Genomic DNA, 22898 nt, shown 5'->3' on the forward strand with positions numbered 1-22898 from the left:
CAACGTAGCTTGCAACGTTTTTTTGTCCGGCAAAAAAACCGCATCGCGCCGGATCCGGCGCGATACGGCGTGTTTTACAATAGAAGCCTATGGACGCCGGATCCGGCGTAATGCGGTAAAAAACGGATGCGGCCGCCGGATCCGTTTTTCTAAACTGAGCATGCTCCAATGTAATTAACAAAACGGATCCAGCCAAAAAACGGACGAAAAGGATGCAAAAACGGATGCAAACCGTATCCACCGGATCCGTTTTTTAACGGATCCGGCATAACGGATCCGTTAAAAAAACGGATCCGGTGGATACGGTTTTCACTTTTTTTTCAGGATCCGTTGGATCAGGAAAAAAAAGGACTGTGCCTGAATACAGAAAACTGATGTGTGAAAGTAGCCTTAGGCTTGTTTTGGATGATCGACGAAGAGCCTCCATTCCTCTGGATTATGACTTATCTTCAGAGCTTCCATTAAACAGATGATGATGTTGCATGCCACCAGATGGACCTCCATGAAGGAGTATTGGACAAGGTCTTTAGGTCTTTATCATGGTTGCAGAACAAAGAAATCCAAACATTGCCACTAGGGGATTCCACTGCTGTAACCTGGAACATAAGAGCTCATCCTTACTCTTGGGCAGATCCAAATCTCCTACAAGATTGCTCATTTCACTTTCTTGTTATAAGTTGGGGTTCAGTTGAGGTTGCTGACAGAAAGTCTGGGTCGTGAGAGGAAAATGCTTCATGACTCCAAGCGCCTTCTTCTTCACTTGACTGGACTGAAAATATTTCTGGTGCTTTTGGAACCAGCAATTCTTCTGTATGCAGTACTGGGCATATTGCAGATGGAATGTGTGAATACTGTAAAGTCCATTTCTTCCTTGAAACTCCTTTCCTAATGGGGGCACCATTGAGAATTAGCAATTGGTAGTGTGCTCAGTCCACTCTCTGTAGATCATTGCGACTGCAAAAGGCATAGATTGCCTCTTTCCGTGCAACTACTTTGTAAGATGTGACGCACATCTATTGCAGCATATGTGTGGAGCCCAACTATAACCCTGATCTCCTATTCTGCAGCCAAAATATAGATTGTAGGCTTTTCTTATCATGGTAGTCAAGTTTCGCCCTTGTGACACAAAGGTGACTTCTCCCCATATGCAGCAAAACTTCAGCTTTGCTAATGCAAGAATGAGGCATATCTGGAAAAAAAATCATATAGAATCATGTCAATTTTAGTATGTTCTCCCGTGTTTGCGTTGGTTTCCTCTGGGTTCTCTGGTTTCCTCCCACACTCTAAACACATACTGATAGGGGATTTAGATTGTGAGCCCCAATGGAGACAGTATTTCTGATCTAAAGCGCTGTGGAATTAATGGTGCTATAAATGTGAATAAATATTATTATTACAATATGCTAAGGAACTAAGCTAAGAAATCTTAAAAATGTATACCTTTCACAGAGAGCATTTATAGAAATAGGTGATGCAAATGTAATTAGAATTATGTCATTGGAGCAGAGTTGATGTTTTTGTTTTATACACCATAAGATTATAGAATACTGAAGGCTCTATAGACTAAATAAATGATGTAATAGACTAGCTACTAACAATGCAATAATGATGATGAAATATTGACAGAGTTTTTATACAAACCTGCATGAAAGGTGTCATGCGTAATTACACCCTCTTCTAGATCTTGAAATTTAGAACATTCAGCAAATTTAATTAACATATTCTTTTCAGCACTATAAATTTAGTTAAGGCCAATTGTTTTAATCTTTGAACTAATTTGGCTGTAGAACAGTGTAATCTGAAAAACTAATTAGTGGGGAACTGTCACGGGGTCCTTCTCCAATATCACACAATTAAAGCCTGCTTTACACCTTACGATCCAGCATATGATATCGTATGCGATCGTAACCGCCCCCATCGTATGTGCGGCACTTTCAATTTGTTTCATGTGCCGCACAAACGATTAACCCCTGTCACACGTACTTACCCGTCCATACGACCTCGCTGTGGGTGGCGAACGTCCACTTCCTGGAGTGGGAGGAACGTTCGGCGTCACATCGACGTCACGCGGCAGCCGGCCAATAGAAGCGGAGGGGCAGAGCTGAGCGGGACATAAACATCCCGCCCACCTCCTTCCTTCCGCATTGCTGGCCGGCAGCCACAGGACACAGGTAAGATCTGTTCATCGTTCCCGGGGTGTCACACACTGGGATGTATGCTACCACGGGTACGATGAACAATCTGACGTTCAATTCTAGAGAAATGAACGATGTGCGTGCGAAGAACGTTTTACCGTTCAATCGAAATCGCACGTACCTGTCACACACTGCAATGTAACTTATGATGCCGGATGTGCGTCACTTACGACGTGATCCCGCCGACACATTGTAAGATACATTGCAGCGTGTAAAGCGGGCTTAACAGAGCGAGAGATGATTGAACAATCCAAAGAATATTTATTCCATGCAATCCAGAATGTCCATCAAATAATCCACCACACAGAGTGCAAAATAGTCCAGTAATGGGATAAATGTCCCAGGGATGAATCAAAATCCTCCAGCAGTCCTTTTCCAGGGAAATCGGGGTTTCTCAACGGCTGCTGTGTGTAGCTGCAGCTTCTACCCAGAGGATCAATCTTCCTGCTTGTCTCTTGAAGTTCTCAGACAGACTGAATACTCCGCCATGTAAACAGATAGGTTAGGTGGATTCCAGGCCTCCCTCCCCCAGACTTAGGGACAAAAGCCTGGAAGGGGGTGATTAACCTCCAGACAGGACAAATAATACATAGAGTGGACAAAGCACAACGTCTAAAATACGAATCTTCACAAAATAATACACAACCCACAATATCACTCCATCACAGGAATCATCTTCTTAGACTCCCAGAAACCCTAAGACAAAGAGACTAAGGCAGGCTTTGCACGTTGCGACATCGGTAACAATGTGTTACCGATGCTGCAGCGATAGTCCCGCCCCCGTCGCACGTGCGATATCTAGTAAAAGCTGCCGTAGCGATTATTATCGCTACGGCAGCTTCACATGCACATACCTGCCGTGCGACGTCCCTCTAGCCGGCGACCCGCTTCCTTCCTTAGGGGGGCGGGTCGTGCGGCGTCACAGCGACGTCACACGGCAGGCGGCCAATTGAAGCGGAGGGGCGGAGATGAGCAGGATGTAAACATCCCACCCACCTCCGTCCTTCTCATTGCAGCCGGGAGGCAGGTAAGGTGATATTCCTCGCTCCTGCGGCTTCACACACAGCGATGTGTGCTGCCGCAGGAGCGAGGAACAACATTGTACCTGTCGCACCATCGGCATTATGGAAATGTCGGAGGCTGCAGCGATGATACGATAACGACGCTTTTGCGCTCGTTCATCGTATCAAAAAGGTTTTACACGTTGCGATATCGACTGCGACGCCGGATGTGCGTCACTTTCGATTTGACCCCATCGACATCGCACGTGCAATGTCGCAACGTGCAAAGCCGCCTTAACACTTTTTTTTTCACAGCACAATGTTGGCTTATATGGCATCTGCAACCAGGTCCAAGTACCCAGTTTTTGGTGTGATTTTATTCCCACTGCACCCCTTAGTAATCTGTTTGTTTTTTAATTCGCCATACAGTTTCACAGATATGAGCTTTTATATTTGATGCAAATTTTTATAGTCTTTAGAAGGGGGTGTGGCTCACATGAAGGGTCGACTCCAGATTTTAGTGGGCCCTGGGCGAAAGAGTCTCATGCACAAGCAGACACACACATACACAGATACATACACATACAGGAAAACGTACATATACATATTTAAAAGAGAAATTCAGAAAAAACACATATAAACAGTCAAATCTGTACACAGTCATATACACTGACATACATAGATACACATCATACATACACACATACAGACACATTAGAGGTATTTTTAATATGGGGAATCCAGCAGCAGCCTCTCTCACCTCCCCCGCTTGTTTCCTGTCCAGCTCCTCCTGGGCATGTGGCTGTGCTGCGCTGATTGGTGGCCGTGAGCTACAGACATGGCTGTACACAGAGCACCCTGTCACTGCTGTATATACATCACAGGCGAGGCTGGGGGGCATACATATTACTGAGGAGGGGGGGCATATGTGGCGCCCCTGAGGCTTCCGTCGCCACAGGACATTGCACCCCATCCAGCGGTGTGATGTCCCATTCTGAGTAAGGAAAGGAGTGAACGCCGGTCCCCAGGCAAATCTACACTACACCCATTGTTAGGTACACACTGGGACCAGGGACAGTGGCAGCAACCCTCCCATGCTGCATGCTGGGAGGGGCCGTAAGACCCATCCCTGCTCCTATAGGGTACAGCTTAGCAACTGGGAAGGTGGGAGGAGCCACCAGAGAGCAGACAAGGAAAGGAAGGTCAAGTTTGGAGAGAGAGAGAGAGGGGAGAAGGAGGAGGAGGTCTGCGGAAGGCAGACGAGAAGGAGAAGCAGAAAGAAAGCTCTAGTAAGACAGGAGCTAAGAAAAGAAAGTGACGCTTCCTGGTGAAGAACCTGGGACTCAGAGGGTCCAGGTGACACCAAGCAGAGGAAGAGAAGGGATTCCAGGGCCACAGATAGCTTTTGAGCTGGTGGCCGGTTCCACAAGAACATCGGTGGAGGGATCAAGCTGCAACAGGGGACGGTCCCTAGAAACCGGAGGAGTGAAAAATCATCTCTAACAGTAAAAACCGAGGTCCAGGGAGGCTGCATGCTCCCCGGACCACAGCCCACAGCAGAACCTCTAGAAAAGAGTCAAATAACCGTCAGGCGAGCTCCCAGCCCGGAGGCTGTTGTGGAGGCCGAGCCAGGTTCATCCTACAAAGGCAAGGTTTAAGGAGACAGCTGCAGACAGAGACACGTCAGAGAAGGGGTACCGGCTTTCATTCCTGGATCTACTCAGGATCGGCGGAGGTCCCTGACAGTGGGTCTCAGCAGTCCAGAGGCACCAGTGTGCTTGAGCCCAGGAAGTGTGAGTAAAGACCTTGGAATTGTACCTTCTGGTGTTGTCTCAGTTATTGTCGCCTGCACTATTCCACCACTGCATAGACTCTTACGAGCACCAACTGTTGCCCCGGTGCACCGCTCCACCTGTGGGGAGCAGTACCACCATTGCTGCCATTCCATCGCCCCGGAGGCCTCATACAGCAGCGGCGGCTTGATAGCCGCAAACCACAGGTGGCGTCACGAATAATACACACTTTAATCACCCCCCACGGAAGCCATATTAATTGACACCCACCAGGGTCACGGAGTCAGGCACAGCCACCACTGACGACCCCCGGACTAGTCCAGCCCGGCACCGGGTGTCCCATAGCCCTGGGTTGGGCGAGTCAACTTTGGCGTCACGAACAGGATTTCGTGCCCGGCGCCCGCCGGGTACTGTGCGCCTTTAAAAAGACTGTGTGTTTTACTGTGGAAACCGCCGCCATTAGCGCTGCTGAGAGCGGGAAGAAGGGGGGCGTGCCTGCAGAAAGAGCGCGAAAAGAAGCCCCGCCCCCTTGTCTAAGAAAAGAGTGCGAAGCAGTGCCCGCTATGGAGAGCGGAAGAAGACATGGCGCCTAGAAAAGCTGGCTGTCTGGCAGAACGAGTCTAAATGCCAGACCAGACAAGAGCAAGAATGTACCTGATTGTAAACGGAGCGATGCCAGCCGTGATGGGCTGGGCGCCAGTCTGGCGCCAGATGCTGGTGCAGCCTCCGGCCCCGCCTCCAAGAGGGGAAAGGGTGCAGCCGAGTGGCGTGGTCGAGTACCCGAGCAGTGTAGCAGCGAACGTTCCCCAGGCCGGTAGCATGGCGGAGAAGCCACAGAAGAGTGCACCGGGAACCAGAGGAATGGACCCTGAGCTGAGCGAGATCCGGGAGGAGATGAGAATCCTTGCCCGGAGGCTGAACACACTGCAGTTGGAGGTGGAATGGCGGAGTGAAAACCAGATGGCACCCGAGGACGTGGGCTACAGGATGGAGGCCGCCAAACAGCATGCGGGTGAGCAATATACTTTTCCGACCCGTCCGGACCCACGGCCCTACCAAGTGCCACCGCCCAGTCCCTCCACAGCCCCACTAGACTGCCCCGCCAGCCCCGCTAACGCTCTGAAGGGCACTGGAGGCCTGCCGGAGGCCCCTGAAGATGGCGCCTGGGGCGGTATGGACCCCGAACAGCTAGTGGACCCCCTCCCGAGTCCCCCTGTTAGCCTCCTGGGAGCGACGTCATCGGGAGTGAACTGGGACACTGTGCCCATCAATAGTGGGGAACTGCAGCGGCCGCTGCGCCCCAAAGAGACCCCGATGGCTACCGAACTGGCCTGCCAGAAAATGCTGGAAGAGTACCAGCAGGAGCGGGAGAGTCGGGTGGAGAGGCGCCGTGCTGAGGAGGAGTCCAATCTGGTTGCTAAGGCCCGGATCCGGAGAAGCCGAAAGGGGTGCCAGGGCCCAGTGATGAAGGGCCAAGTAATTGAGTTTAAACTGGAGGAAGGCTGGGGCTTCATCTGGGAGCCCGGCCTGGGCAAGGATGTCTTTGTCTCCCGCCGCGACATTGAGGAGCACTTGTCTAGGGGCCACCCAGGGCGCGATGTCCAGCCCGGCGACCTGGTGGAGTACACCCGGCTGAAGGGGAGCCGTGGCTGGTATGCCCTGAGTGTACATGTCCTGCGGGAGAAGGAGGCCCCCGAAGAGCCAGAGTGGCGCCGCCGTTCTCAAGCCAGCAGCCCTCTGCAAGCAAGCAGTCCTGTACAGGAAAGCCGTGCTGTGCCTGCAAGCAGCCCCCCTCCTACCCAGGCTGCAACGCCCCATAGTAGACCAGCGACCAGCTCCCAGGAGACGCAAACCCTGATCTCCTTGGCCTACCTGCTGCCTGGAGCAATGCCGGAGTGGGACCCCCGCATCTATCCTCACAAGTAATGAAGAAAGAAAAGAAGATGCTGAACTGTATGTAGCCCCTGTCAGCCCCTCATCCCTTGGTGAAGATGTCCCTTTTGTGTTGCCCTCATGTTCTTTTTGAAGACGACACCCTTCCTGCCTTACTGCCCCTTGTACTTTTTGAAGATGTCACCCCCCTTGTTTATGTGTTACCGGGCCACGGAACTGGAATGTGGTCCCCGGTGAATGTAATGTGTCCTGTGTTACCAGGCCACTGGACTTAGTGGCTGGTTCGTTTTCTTTGCAACCCCCCCCCCTAAGTTAAGAAAGTTAAAAGACGTTTTGGGCCACTGGACTGTGTGGTCAGAAGATCAATGTAAATAGTTGCACCTGTTGTGCCCCCTACCAGAATTATGGTGGAAGTACTAAACGGTGCAATGGACTGGAAGTGCACACTTAGAGTTTCTTCATAAGAAAGTTTGCAACGTTTAAGTATCTGCGCCTCCCATAAAGGGAAGAAAAGTTTTATTGTTTTATGTTATGCATAACAAAAATTTTACAATTCCTTCCACATTTTTCTGTTGTTTTTCAGCCCGAGGATGTGCTGGGATTCTCTGTGGGGGAGTGTAGCGCCCCTGAGGCTTCCGTCGCCACAGGACATTGCACCCCATCCAGCGGTGTGATGTCCCATTCTGAGTAAGGAAAGGAGTGAACGCCAGTCCCCAGGCAAATCTACACTACACCCATTGTTAGGTACACACTGGGACCAGGAACAGTGGCAGCAACCCTCCCATGCTGCATGCTGGGAGGGGCCGTAAGACCCATCCCTGCTCCTATAGGGTACAGCTTAGCAACTGGGGAGGTGAGAGGAGCCACCAGAGAGCAGATAAGGAAAGGAAGGTCAAGTTTGGAGAGAGAGAGAGAGGGGAGAAGGAGGAGGAGGTCTGCGGAAGGCAGACGAGAAGGAGAAGCAGAAAGAAAGCTCTAGTAAGACAGGAGCTAAGAAAAGAAAGTGACGCTTCCTGGTGAAGAACCTGGGACTCAGAGGGTCCAGGTGACACCAAGCAGAGGAAGAGAAGGGATTCCAGGGCCACAGATAGCTTTTGAGCTGGTGGCCGGTTCCACAAGAACATCGGTGGAGGGATCAAGCTGCAACAGGGGACGGTCCCTAGAAACCGGAGGAGTGAAAAATCATCTCTAACAGTAGAAACCGAGGTCCAGGGAGGCTGCATGCTCCCCGGACCACAGCCCACAGCAGAACCTCTAGAAAAGAGTCAAATAACCGTCAGGCGAGCTCCCAGCCCGGAGGCTGTTGTGGAGGCCGAGCCAGGTTCATCCTACAAAGGCAAGGTTTAAGGAGACAGCTGCAGACAGAGACACGTCAGAGAAGGGGTACCGGCCTGCACTATTCCACCACTGCATAGACTCTTACGAGCACCAACTGTTGCCCCAGGGCACCGCTCCACCTGTGGAGGCCTGATACAGCAGCGGCGGCTTGATAGCCGCAAACCACAGGTGGCGTCACGACTAATACAAACTTTAATCACCCCCCACGGAAGCCATATTAATTGACACCCACCAGGGTCACGGAGTCGGGCACAGCCACCACTGACGACCCCCGGACTAGTCCGGCCCGGCACCGGGTGTCCCATAGCCCTGGGGTGGGCGGGTCACATACTGCAATGGAAGGGCATACAGCTCCAGATGGGGGACAGACAGCTCTGGGGGGTATACAGCACTGAGGTGGAAGAAACATAGAGTTCTGGGGGGTATACAGCACTGGGGTGGAAGGGACATAGAGTTCTGGGGGGTATACAGCACTGGGGTGGAGGGGTTATACAGCTCTCTGGGGTATAGAAGTATGCAGCCCCCTCATTCCTCCATATAACATAATGCATTGCTCCACATAATTTAAGGCAGCCTCATATTACTCCATATAATTCTATGCAGCCCCCATAGTCCTCCATACAGAATAATACACCAACAGCCCCCATGTAGCAGCATTATGCAGCCTCCATGAAGCAGCATTATGCAGCCTCTACGTAGCAGCATTATGCAGCCCCTATGTCGCAGCATTATGCATCCTCCATGTCGCAGCATTATGCAGTCCACATGTCGCAGCATTATGCAGCGCCAATGTGGCAGCATTATGCAGCCCCCATGTGGCAGCATTATGCAGCCCCATAGTCGTCTGGCCACCGTGATTAATACATACTCACTTCTCCTCGTTCCCCACTGCTCCGGTCTCCTCAGCGTGTCCACTGTTCTGCCGCTCTGACAGCTCAGCCCACAGGCATGCACAGTAATGACGTCATCGCGATCCTCTGTACTGAGCTGTCAGAGGCAGAGCGCAGACAGACGCTGCAGGAGAATGATGAGAGAGGAAGTGCGCCGCTCACTCTGTCATCGTTGCTTTCAATTGTATCAGCCGCAGGAGGGGGATGGGGGCGGTGCAGCGCTGGTACCAGGCCTCTCTGACTCACAGGCTCCAAAGCAACTGCGTGGCCTGCCGCCATTGGCGGTATGCCACCCTGCCGTCAGCAAATGGGCCCCCTCGGTGGACCAGGGCCCCCGGCACTTGCCCAGGTGTGCCGGGTGCTGACGCTGGATTTAAAAAAAATAAAGAAAGAAATGGCATACTCAAAGGAGCAACGGAATAAAATAAGAGGAAAAAACACCACTAATTTAAACATCAAATGTAAGAATTACTGTAGCTTGTGTGTTTGTAGCCCTTGTAAGCGTTTCTTCGCAGCTCAGACGGAAACTATAACTCATTGACCATAAGTCACAGGGCTGCATCAGGCTCTAGTTGAATGTTTTGTAGGTGATTCACAGCTGGGCTCACATTGTAACTATAGGTAATTTAACCCTTTCAATAATAATAATAATTATAATCAGTACCATGTATTTTTTAAAAATAATAAATCAGAAGAATAAAATAGATAGATTTGGCACTGCTATGATTTAATCCAGAGATTGCTATTTGCATTTTCCATCTCAAAAATTTTAATAAAAAATGTTAGTTAATAAATTATACTGTAGAAATGTGTAGCATGGTCACAGGATATAAAGATCTGATAGATCTGGGGTAACACCTCTGGAAGCCACATGTAGCTCCAGACTGGAGAAGCAACCTAACATGCCTTTAGTGAAATGGTTTAGATGTCCAGACACATGGAGGGTGCCCTGACAAGATCATAGGTAAAAAAAAGTCCAAAATCACAAACACATTTTTGCCTATAGGTAACTCATGTTGAAATATGCAACAAAGGAGATGAGAAAGTCAAACTGCTCAAAAAAATATTTATTAACCAGTGTTAGAAAAAAACAACAGAACAGATACAAAAATGTATAAAGTGAAGGAGAAGACGAGAAGTAACAAAAAGAAACAGTGGCAGACCAGATGTAATAAAAAATGTCTAATGTACATGCACATAAAAGTCAAGGTGCAAAAATAGATATGTCGTAGATGAAGCAACACAACAAACACAATAATCAATCCATACTGTAACGATATGGGCCCCGAGTGTATGGGGGCCACACGCCAGGTATCGGGATTAACGCACACCGAAACAATTAGTCTCTTTAACAGACCATAGGGTTTATTAATAGCTCAAATAAACCATACAAGGTCACACAACAGAACGATGTCAGTACTTGGCTTTATCCTCAAAGTCCAACACATAACATAAAGTCCACAGTGGAAGTTTTAGCAACTTCCCCACTCTCTGGCTCCTGCCAGCGTACAGCTCTAGCCAAGATTCCTTCCAGCACCCAGGGCCCTCTGCAGACCCCTGTCTGTCTCTCCTCCCGGAGAGATTCGGCCCTACAGCCCTGGCCTGGCTGCACTCACCTCAGTCTTAACTCAGGCTCAATTTCAGAGCCTTGTGTTCAGCCTCCACACAGGCTGAAACACCCAGAGCTCCCTGCTCTGCTCTCACTTGTTTCCAGCCGACACACTGGAAGTCTAGAGCCAGTCTCTATCTAGACTGCCCTAGACACACTCTACCTAGGTTCAGAGACAGGATTGCTTTAACCCCTGGAGCCACACCCACAGGTGGTAAAGAGTGTGTAATCAGCACCACACACCCTTCCATGGCTCTGCATGTAATGCAATCCTGTGGAACCACAGGTCCCAGCCAAGTTCACATTGCAGAGCACCCATGCTTCTGCAAAACATACTGGCCCTTTGTAATACAGCCGGTTGATACATCACATACCCTCCCCCTCTGTTCAAACCCGTAAGGGAGAACACTTGCCAACGACCTGGGACCGTGAGACAGGGTATCCCCGCCGCCATGCCCCACCAGTCGAGAGGGCCGTCCAAGGTACCCAAGAGCATAAGTCCCTGAGACATCACACGACACTGTCACCAAACCCTGTCGTGTCAACCTAGGGTTAAAGGACGCCCCCTTTCCGGACCGTTCTCTCCCTGACCCCCTCCCAGGGTCATAGTAGTAGAGAGACACGTCCTCAGTCAAACCTACAGTCTTGTCCGAACCTAGGCTTACTCGTGTACCCCCAGGGCTACTGTCAGGAACTCTAAGCTCATAGCGGCCACTATCTACAGTACATCGCAGGGTACTTCTCGGTCGGCGATTCCTTTTATCGCGTGTCTTAACTACTGGACCGACACGCCATCTTCCACTTCTTTCCCCTGAACAACGGGGAGAAGACGGCTGCTGTCCCCAACCCAGTTGGTGAAGCTGCTCCTCAATTTTCAGGTTTTCTTGCCTCAACCGCTCCATGTCACGTACATGGTTTACCCGATATCCAAGAAGGCTTCGAATGTTTCCAAGACTCTGTACAGTCCCGACACAGACGAACGGAACCATACCAGCTTCCCTGGGTATCTTGCTCTCGTTAGCAGCAGGGATCACTAATCCCGACTTATTCACTATGTCTTGCATGACTCGTCCGTTTTTTCCAATGACTCTCCCCACCAGAGCCCAGGGTACTTGGACAATATCTTCCGTCAGACTCTGCGCTTTCCTTTTATACTCTAGCTGTCTAGTGGCTTCCTCATTTTGCAGTTGGACCTGCCACTTCATACGAACACATCTGAAGTGCATGTCCTTTAGAATAGCCACCCGCTGGCTGCCCAGTAATTTCACTGGTGGACAATATCACTAACTGTCCAGCCTCTGGGATACAGTAGACCTCACACGCTTCCACAGCTCTCTTAAAGTCGTCGTGCATGCACTCGATGGCACACGCTTCTCTTAAGTCCTCAGGTATATCCACCATGCACTTGACTACAGAAGTCTCATTCATCCCTGCCGCTTCCACATGCTTGTCCAGTTTCGCTTCCAGAGTCAGCTCTCTTTGGGCCTCCCCTGCTTCAACAAGTTTGGTCAGGATCAACACTCGCTGCTCCATCTGTCCCAAGGCTACCTGGGACCTGGACTGGTACTCTGCCAAGTGACTTCGGAGCTCAGCCACTTCTTTCTCCAACTCCCTTACTCGACTCTCAGTAGCCTGGCTAAGAAGTGTTTCGTGTTTCAGATAGCCGTTGCTCATCCTCTTGAATGAGTCTTCACCTGCGGACCTCTCTGGTCTACGACACACTATTTCCAAGGCCTCTTCCACCTCTACACCCCCGGCCTTTCCATGGGGTGCAACTTTGTCATAGTCACCCCTCTCTTGGGTCTCAGCTGCTTCACCTTCAGCCACCTCACAGATAGGTGGCTCGTCATCTTGCTCAGAAGCGGGAGAGAATTCAGCTTTCAACTCTGGGGTCGGCTCCTTCTCCATGGCTTCATCGCACGGACCACTGTTGTCCCGATTTATCGGTTTCTCTGGCAGCACGTCACCGCTTGCCAGTGTACCCGCCTCAGCTTCAGAACATTTGGGTTTCTTGCTCTTCTTACCCACGACCTTCTCTATATCCTCCATCTTGGTGTTACCAAGCAGGTCAGGCAGGCTCTCAGTCCTGGATGAGACCTCTGGTCCAGACTTCACCTCCTCAGAGGCTCTCTTCACTTCAGCACCAGCTGTTTCTTGGGTTTTCACTGCATTACCTTCAACTTCCTCTGGGGTCTCTGCCGTGTCACCCTCAGCCTGGGTGTCACACCCTTCAACATGGCACTCTGTTCCTTTTAGAGATTTGGTGCTGAATTCGCTGTCATCCACCCTAGCACCAGGTAGTTCACCAGTCTGCTCACCCTGACTGTTGGGGATTATTCCTCCCCCCTCACTCTCCAGGATTCCATTTCCTATACCGCTCTCGCTTGACAGACTATCAGCTTCACCCGGGGAAATCATAGGGACCACCCCCATTACGTCCTTGGTTGGCTCATTTTCTGCGTTTTCACCCTTCTGATTTCTGTCGTTACAATGTGTCAGTTCCGTCTCTGATTCCTCTTTCTTTTGTAGGATATCACCGTCTGACTCTACCATAGCAGTTGTTCCTGGCACCATGTCTTCATTACCCAGGCATGTCACTTTCTCTGCACCCTCAGACGGTATACACTGTGCCCCCTCTCTGCGCTTATTATGTCTTCGGCGTCGAAAGGATGTTTTACCCTTCTCGCTCATCTGTACCTCACTGTACTCATTTGTCCATTTTCTAGAGTCAGTGTCTTTACTGGAGTCATCATCACTCCCCCTGGTGTCCTGAACTAACATGTCCCCGCTTGACCAGGTGTCAGTCTCTTCCCCTGGAACTACTTGGGTTTTAGTGGTCACACTGTCACTTCCCTTTGGAGACATCACGAACTTGGGGAGACCCTCTATGTCCCTTGGTCACCCCTAACTCAGGACAGTCAATTTTAGGAGGTGCTATCTCCTCCTTACCACACATAACTGCACAACAAGGACCCCTTTTAACCTCATATGGTAAACAGGCTGTCTTAGGCGGGGGCCGACTCATTCCTGTGTAATCGGTCCCGGCCTCTGTCTTCCATAAGTCCTTAAACAACTCAAAGTCCTGTCCTATGATAACGGGATAGATCAAATCCCGAGCCACACCCACGTCTGGGCGCCCCATACGGTCGGGCGTCTGAATCATCACTCTTTCCAGAGGATATTCTTTAGTGGTCCCATGCACACAGCTTCCTTCTATTGTCCTACCTTCCATAAAATGGAGATTGGGCATGGGTCTCACTAAGGTTAGCCAGCTCCCCGGGTCTAACAGACCAGACACACGTAGCCCATTCAAGTCCACGGACCACTTTTGTGGCCTCACATCGGATGGATAGCCTATACCGCAGGTAGGACATAGGTAATGCGAATCCCATTGCCCCTTGCTATAGTCCACCTGTTCGGCTTGTGAATGCTCCACCCCCTGGTGGGACACCACCGCCTTTTGAGGCTCCGCCCCCTGTTGGGTAACTACCCCGTTCCGGGCTTCCGCCCCCTTCTGGGCAACCACCCCTTTTTGGGATACCGCCCCCTTTTGGGCCACTGACCCTTTTTGGGACTCCGCCCCCTTTTGGGCAACCACCCCTTTTTGGGACACCGCCCCCTTTTGGGCAACCACCCCTTTTTGGGACTCCACCCCCTTTTGGGCAACCACCCCTTTTGGGGACTCCGCCCCCTTTTGGGCAACCACCCCTTTTTGGGACTCCGCCCCCTTTTGGGCAACCACCCCTTTTTGGGACTCTGCCCCCTTTTGGGCAACCACCCCTTTTTGGGACTCCGCCCCCTTTTGGGCAACCACCCCTTTTTGGGACTCCGCCCCCTTTTGGGCAACCACCCCTTTTTGGGACTCCGCCCCCTTTTGGGCAACCACCCCTTTTTGGGACTCCGCCCCCTTTTGGGGTTTCCATGCAATTTCCTTAGCCCCCAGTTCACACCGTTCGCCCTTATCTCCCTGGGCACCTAGTGTCCATACTGGGCCCTGAAGGGAACGCTCAAACTGGTCCATGGCTGCGACATCGCCGCACACTGACAGCTCCTGCTGTCCCCGGACCAGGAACTGGTACAGTTCTTCCACAACGTCCGGATGGACCATTCCCTCTTTTTGGCTTTCAGCCCCCACTGCTGTCACTGGACCTCCTGGCACATGCTGTGGGTGCTGCTGGCTCAGGAGCCCCTTCATGCTGCAATGAAAAGAGGAACAGGAGAGGCGCTCCAATGGGTAATACCCGGTGGTCAAAGACAGGGGGGGGTAGAGAACCACTAACCTTTCCGGGTTGTAACGCCCGTACAACCAGGATCTCCAGCCTGTGGTGTATCACTGCTCACCAAGCAGGGCCTCGCAATTCCGGCTGGCCTGGAACCTCCAGTCACTGGTTTCTTGCCACTGCAGCACATAACCCCGCAGACCCGCTGATTCACCGCCAGCAGCTGGAGCACGCTGTCCCTGTTCGTGGACCCGCCGATCCACCGCCAGCTGCTTGAGTGCGCAGACAAATATTTTCGTGGACCCGCTGATCCACAGCAATACTTCTTAGGCCGTTGCCCTTAGCAACCAGGCTGCGTTGCCCCTAGCAACCAGACCGCTTGCCCGCATTCTCCACCATATGTAACGATGTGGGCCCCGAGTGTATGGGGGCCACACGCCAGGTATCGGGATTAACGCACACCGGAACAATTAGTCTCTTTAACAGACCATAGGGTTTATTAATAGCTCAAATAAACCATACGAGGTCACACAACAGAACGATGTCAGTACTTGGCTTTATCCTCAAAGTCCAACACATAACATAAAGTCCACAGTGGAAGTTTTAGCAACTTCCCCACTCTCTGGCTCCTGCCAGCGTACAGCTCTAGCCAAAGTTCCTTCCAGCACCCAGGGCCCTCTGCAGACCCCTGTCTGTCTCTCCTCCTGGAGAGATTCGGCCCTACAGCCCTGGCCTGGCTGCACTCACCTCAGTCTTAACTCAGGCTCAATTTCAGAGCCTTGTGTTCAGCCTCCACACAGGCTGATACACCCAGAGCTCCCTGCTCTCCTCTCTCTTGTTTCCAGCCCACACACTGGAAGTCTAGAGCCAGTCTCTATCTAGACTGCCCTAGACACACTCTACCTAGGTTCAGAGACAGGATTTCTTTAACCCCTGGAGCCACACCCACAAGTGGTAAAGAGTGTGTAATCAGCATCACACACCCTTCCATGGCTCTGCATGTAATGCAATCCTGTGGAACCACAGGTCCCAGCCAACTTCACATTGCAGAGCACCCATGCTTCTGCAAAACATACCGGCCCTTTGTAATACAGCCGGTTGATACGTCACAATACACAGAGAGTATAAAGTGAATCCAAAATGAGTAGATTAGGTGCTCAGTGCTTGCAAAACCACATAGGATGTACCAGAGATCACACCCGTGTATAAAGTGTCAGGTAGTGCAGGCAGGTCCATGACACAATGAAATGGATCCCGCGAGGAAGAAACACCCCGACGTACGTTTCACAATGTTACAATAATTACTTCATCAGGGGGAGTGCAAACTGTCTGTTGACCCTCTTTTGTATGCAGATTCCAGAAGTATCTGAGCATATACAACACGCCAATTGAGAATGAATTGAGCAGATGCTTGACCTCCTTTCAGATGGGTCTCAATGGGAATCAGTGGAGATCTGAGCGGTCAAACCTGAGTGACCAGGAAGTTATCAACTTTTAATTGAATGGCGATCACTTCCAATCTTGGTTCAAACCCGTTAAAGGGTTAAAAGAAAGAAGTTCCCGGGCATTTGAGAACATGGCTTAACTGAATGTGAAGTGCTATAGGCGTAGGAAAAGAGACAGGATTATCTCAAAAGGAGGACACCATAATTACATTTCAACATATTTTTCAACCAAGTTCCTCTTTGTATCGGAACAACTGGTTTACTAGAAATTTCGCAATAATGTAACTTCCAATGCCTAATGGAGCCAAACACTGAAAGACAAGTTGGCACAATGATTTCATTGTTTCCGAATCTTATAGGACTTGGCACAAATATAAAGACTACAGATGTGTATTTGGCTTGTAAGTCAGCAAATAAACCCATAAACATAACTAGCTCACAAGATATTTGCAAGTGGATCCTGAGGATTTTCTGAAAGCATAGGCTATATTTATATATACATACACACAGTTTACAGTGCCTTGAAAAATTATTCTTCATACCCAGTGAACGTTTCCACATTTTTTTCACAATACACCCATAAACTTATAGTGAGTACGGAAAGTATTCAGACCCCATTAAATTTTTCACTCTTTATTTCATTGCAGCCATTTGGTAAATTCAAAAAAGTTCATTTTCTTCTCATTAATGTACACTCTGCGCCACATCTTAACAGAAATGTAGAATTGTTTTCAAATTTATTAAACAAGGAAAACTGAAATATCACATGATCATAAGTATTCAGACCCTTTGCTCAGGCACTCATATTTAAGTCACATCCTGTCCATTTTCTTGTGATCCTCCTTGAGATGGTTCCACTCCTTCATTGGAATCCAGCTGTGTTTAATTAAACTGATAGGACTTGATTTGGAAAGGCGCACACCTGTCTATATAAGATCTCACAGCTCACAGTGCATGTCAGACCAAACAAGAATCATGAGGTGAAGGGAACTGCCCAAGGAGCTCAGAGACAGAATTGTGGCAAGGCACAGATCTGGCCAAGGTTACAAAATAATTTCTGCAGTACTCAAGGTTCCTAAGAGCACAGTGGCCTCCATAATCCTTAGATGCAAGAATTTTGGGACCACCAGAACTCTTCCTAGACCTGGCTGTTCAGCAAAACTGAGCAATCGTGGGAGAAGAACCTTGGTGAGAGAGGTAAAGAAGAACCCTAAGATCACTGTGGCTGAGCTCCAGAGATGCAGTAGGGAGATGGGAGAAAGTTCCACAAAGTCCACTATCACTGCAGCCTTCCACAAGTCGGGCCTTTATGGCAGAGTGGCCAGACATTAGTCTCTCCTCAGTGCAAGACATGTGAAAGCCTGCATAGAGTTTGCAAAAAAACACAAGAAGGACTCCCAGACTATGAGAAATAAGATTCTCTGGTCTGATGAGACGAAGATAGAACTTTTTGGTAATAATTCTAAGCGGTATGTGTGGAGAAAAACAGGCACTGCTCATCAATTGCCCAATAAAACCCCAACAGTGAAACATGGTGGTGGCAGCATTATGCTATGGGGGTGTTTTTCAGCTGCAGGGACAGGACAACTGATTGCAATTGAAGGAAAGATGAATGTGGTCAAGTACAGAGATATCCTGGCCCAGCCAGAGCCCTGACCTAAACCCAATTGAGCATCTCTGGAGAGACCTGAAAATGGCTGTCCACCAACGTTCACCATCCAACCTGACGTAACTGGAGAGGATCTGCAAGAAAGAATGGCAGAGGATCCCCAAACAAATCCAGGTGTGAAAAATTTGTTGCATTATTCCCAAGAAGACTCATGGCTGTACCAGCTCAAAATGGTGCTTTTACTTATGACCATGTGACATTTCAGTTTTTCTTGTATAATAAGTTTGCAAAACTTTCTGCATTTCTGTTTTTTTCTGTCAAGATGGGGCGCAGAGTGTACATTAAGGAGAAAAAAATGAACTTTTTTTTAATTTACCAAATGGCTGCAATGAAACAAAGTGAAAAATGTAAAGAGGTCTGAATATTTTCTGTACCCACTGTATTATTACTTTATTCCCTTATATAGCACTATTAATTCCACAGCGCTTTAAAGATGCCATAATCACTGTCCCCATTGGGGATCACAATCTAAATTCCCTATAAGTATGTCTTTCGAGTGTGGGAGAAAAACCATTGTAAACACGGAAAATATACAAACACCTCGCAGATGTTGACCTTGGTTGGATTTGAACCCAAGACCCCAGCACAGTGCTAATCACTGAGCCACTGTACTATTTATTTTATGGGGATTTATTAAGTAGCACATACAGTACAGACCAAAAGTTTGGACACAGACACACCTTCTCATCTCTAGAACAACTGTTAAGAGGAGACTTTGTGCAGCAGGCCTTCATGATAAAATAGCTGCTAGGAAATGACTGCTAAGGACAGACAACAAGCAGGAGAGACTTGTTTGGGCTAAAGAACACAAGGAATGGACATTAGACCAGTGGAAATCTGTGCTTTGGTCTGATGAGTCCAAATTTGAGATCTTTGGATCCAACCACCATGTCTTTGTAGAAAAGGTGAACGGATGGACTCTACATGGCTGGTTCCCACCGTGAAGCATGGAGGAGGAAGTGTGATGGTGTGGGGGTGCTTTGCTGGTGACACTGTTGGGGATTTATTCAAAATTGAAGGCATACAGAACCAGCATGCCTACCACAGCATCTTGCAGCGGCGTGCTATTCCATCCGGTTTGCTTTTAGTTGGACCATCATTTATTTTTCAACAGGACAATAACCCCAAACACACCTCCAGGCTGTGTAAGGGCTATTTGACTAAGAAGGAGAGTGATGGGGCGCTACGCCAGATGACCTGGTCTCCACAGTCACCAGACCTGAACCCAATCGAGATGGTTTGGGGTGAGCTGGACCGTAGAGTGAAGGCAAAAGGGCCAACAAGTGCTAAGCATCTCTGTGAACTCCTTCAAGACTGTTGGAAAACTATATCTGGTGACTACCTCTTGAAGCTCAACAAGAGAATGCCAAGAGTGTGCAAAGTAGTAATCAAAGCAAAAGGTGGCTACTTTGAAGAACCTAGAATATAAGACATATTTTCAGTTGTTTCACACTTTTTTAAGTATTTCATTCCACATGTTTTAATTCATAGTTGTGAAGCCTTCAATGTGAATCTACAATTTTCAGAGTCCTGAAAATAAAGAAAACTCTTTGAATGATAAGGTGTGTCCAAACTTTTGGTCTGTACTGTATTTGTAAAGTGTAAAGGAAGTGATTAGTGATGAGCAAACACTACCAATGGGGATCTCAAGTTTCCCATTGACTTCATTAAACTCAACACTCGAGTTGAGCCCGTCCAAGAGTCTGACTAGCTCCTTTTGAGTACCGAGCACCTGAGCATTGTAGTGCTCACGCATCACTAGAAATTATACATGGTTTTCAGAATCTTTTAAAAATATACTTCTGTAAGTTATGACATGCATTTGTATTCAGCCTCCTGAGTCAATATTTTGTAGCACCAATTTTCTCTGTAATTACTGCTGCAAGTCTTTTGGGGTATGTTTCTCCCAACTTTGCACATATAGAGGCTGAAATTTTTGCCCATTCTTCTCTGCAAAATAGCTCTAGCTCAGTGAGATTTGATGGAGATGTCTGTGAACAGAAAATTTCAAGTCTTGCCTCAGATTCTCAATGGAATTTAGGACTGGACTTTGACAGGACCATTCACACTCATTAATTTTGATCTAAACCATACATTGTATCTTGGCAGTATGTTTAGGGCAGTTATCCCGCTGGAATGTGAACTTACGCCAAAGTCTCATGTCTTTTGCAGAGTCTAACAGGTTATCCTCTAGGAATACTCTGTATTTAGCACCTGCCATCTTACCATCAATTCTGACCAGCTTCCCTGTTCCTGCTGAAGAAAAGCCTCCTCACAGAATGATCCTGCCACCACCATGATTGACGGTTGGGATGGTGTTTTCAGGATGATGTGCAGTGTTAATTTTCTACTACACATAGTGTTTTGCATTTAGCCCAAAAAGTTCTAGCTTAGTATCATCTGACCAGAGCACCCTCTTCCACATGCTGTATCTCCTACATTGCCTTTTGCAAACGGAACTTCTTATGGCTTGCGTTCAAAAATGTTTTTCTTCTTGTCACCATTTCATAAAGACCAGATTTGTGGATTATTCGACTAATCATTGTCCTGTGGTCAGATTCTCCCACCTGAACTGTGGATCTCTGCAGCTCCTCCACAGTGACCTCTTGGCACTTCTCTAAGTAGTGCTCTCCTTTCTTGGGATGTCCGTTTATGTGGGCGGCCATGTCTTGGTAGGTTTGCAGTTTTGCCATTCTTCTTGTATTTTCAGATGACGGATTGAATAGTTCTCTGTGAAATATTCACAGCTTGTTTTTTTTTATAAACTAACCCTGCTTTACTCTACTTCTCAACTTTATCCCTGACCTTTCTGGTGTGCTCTTTTGTTTTAATGATGCTGTTTGTTCCCTAAAGTTCTTAAACTCACCTTTGAGGCCTTCACAGAACAGCTGTAGTTATACTGAGAAAAAATTACACACAGATGGACTCAATTTACTAACTAGTTGATTTTTGGAGGCAATTAATCACTCAGGATTTTATTTACTGGTATTAGACTACAAGAGACTGAATACAAATGCACGTCACAATTTTCAGATTTATATTTTTAAATTATTTAGAAAACCATGTATCATTTCCTTTACACTTCACAAATACTTGCTACTTGGTGTTGGTATATCAATATAATCCCAATAAAATACCTTTGAGTCTGTGCATGTACCGTGAAAAAATATGGAAACGTTCACAGGGTATGAATACTTTTTCAAGGCACTATATATATACTGTACAAACACTATGTACCAAAATCCATACCACTGCTCCCAAAATCATTCAGATCCTATACTTCCAAATGAATTAAGACCTCAGTTTTAGGATCCAGTGCAGTGAAGAGAACCAGGTGTGAGGATCAGTTAGTTATGTCAATAACCAAGTTTACTTCTGGGTCTCGAGTATCGATGAATGTTTTCATTAGTCTGCGGAGGAAGATGTTGGTAAGTGTTCTTCTACTGAGTAAGGAGGCAGTGTTTGTAGGCTACAACTCTGCAGGGCAGGGCACTTTATAATGTTAGACGGTGAAAATGGTGAAGCAGCTCAAGAATTTTGAATTGGTCATTGTCATTTTGAGAAACTTTGCATAAATTAATAGTATAAGCAAATCTAAGCAATTTTGTAATCTTATCAGAGGAATCTGCTTCTTTGTCCACTTATGAGCCACGTCTTCTCTTCTGGGCTCTGAAAACAGTTCAATTCCATCATAGTCAAAGCAACATGGACTGTCAGCACAGTGAGGTGTCAGGTTCATCTCCTATGGGTGTGTGGTGGTGATGGTGGGGGTGGTAGATGTGGAGCCCTCAACAAAATGAAATACCAGGAAAACAGGCAGATTGTGTTGCAGTTTTTAAAGGGGTTCTCCACTACTTTTACATTGATGACCCATCCTTAGGGGCACTTTGCACACTACGACATCGCAAGCCAATGCTTGCGATGCCGAGCGCGATAGTCCCCGCCCCCGTCGCAGCTGCGATAAAATGGTGATAGCTGGCGTAGCGATCATTATCGCTACGGCAGCTTCACATGCACTCACCTGTCTGCGACGTCGCTCTGGCCGGCGACCCGCCTCCTTATTAAGGGGGCGGGTCGTGCGGTGTCATAGCGACGTCACACGGCAGGCGGCCAATAGAAGCGGAGGGGCGGAGATGAGCGGGACGTAAACATCCCGCCCACCTCCTTCCTTCCGCATAGCTGGCGTGAGCCGCAGGACGCAGGTAGGAGATGTTCCTCGCTCCTGCGGCTTCATACACAGTGATGTGTGCTGCCGCAGGAACGACGAACAACATAGTAACATCGGTAATTTCCAAATGATGGAAATGACCGACGCTACACCGATGATACGATTACGACGATTTTTCGCTCGTTAATCGTATCAAAAAGGCTTTACACACTACGATATCGCCTGCGACGCCGGATGTGCGTCACTTTCAATTTGACCCCACCAACATCGCACCTGCGATGTTGGTGGGGTCTGTAGTGTTCAAAGTGCCCCTTAGGCTAGGTCATCACTGTCTGATTGGCCAGGGTTTGACACCTCGGACCCCCGCTGATTAGCTGTTGTCGGCCTTGGCAGCGGTAGCCAGACGAAAATGCTCAGTTTAGTGGCTGTGGCTGGGTACTGCACATTCGCCTCCTATTCTAATCAATCAAAAGGGAATGTGCAGTACCTGGCCGCGGCCACTATTAGAAGATGGAGCACATTCGGAACTGAGTATTTCTGGCTGCCTGCTGCCGCCGCCGCCGCCAGGATCGTCAACAGCTGATCGGCGGGTGCGCGGGGTGTCGGACCCCGGCCAATCAGACATTGCTGACCTATCCTAAGGATAGGCCATCAGGGGAAAAGTAGTGGACAACCTC

The 22898-nt window shown here is 48.7% G+C and overlaps 1 protein-coding gene across 1 annotated transcript in view; it reads left to right on the plus strand.

Moving 5' to 3' along the window:
* CD14 (CD14 molecule) overlaps positions 1 to 22898 on the plus strand; it is a 38305-nt gene that overhangs the window by 11812 nt on the left and 3595 nt on the right. The gene's annotated exons all lie outside the window — the stretch shown is intronic.

Source organism: Anomaloglossus baeobatrachus, chromosome 4, assembly GCF_048569485.1.
Source record: "Anomaloglossus baeobatrachus isolate aAnoBae1 chromosome 4, aAnoBae1.hap1, whole genome shotgun sequence".
Taxonomy (NCBI): domain Eukaryota; kingdom Metazoa; phylum Chordata; class Amphibia; order Anura; family Aromobatidae; genus Anomaloglossus; species Anomaloglossus baeobatrachus.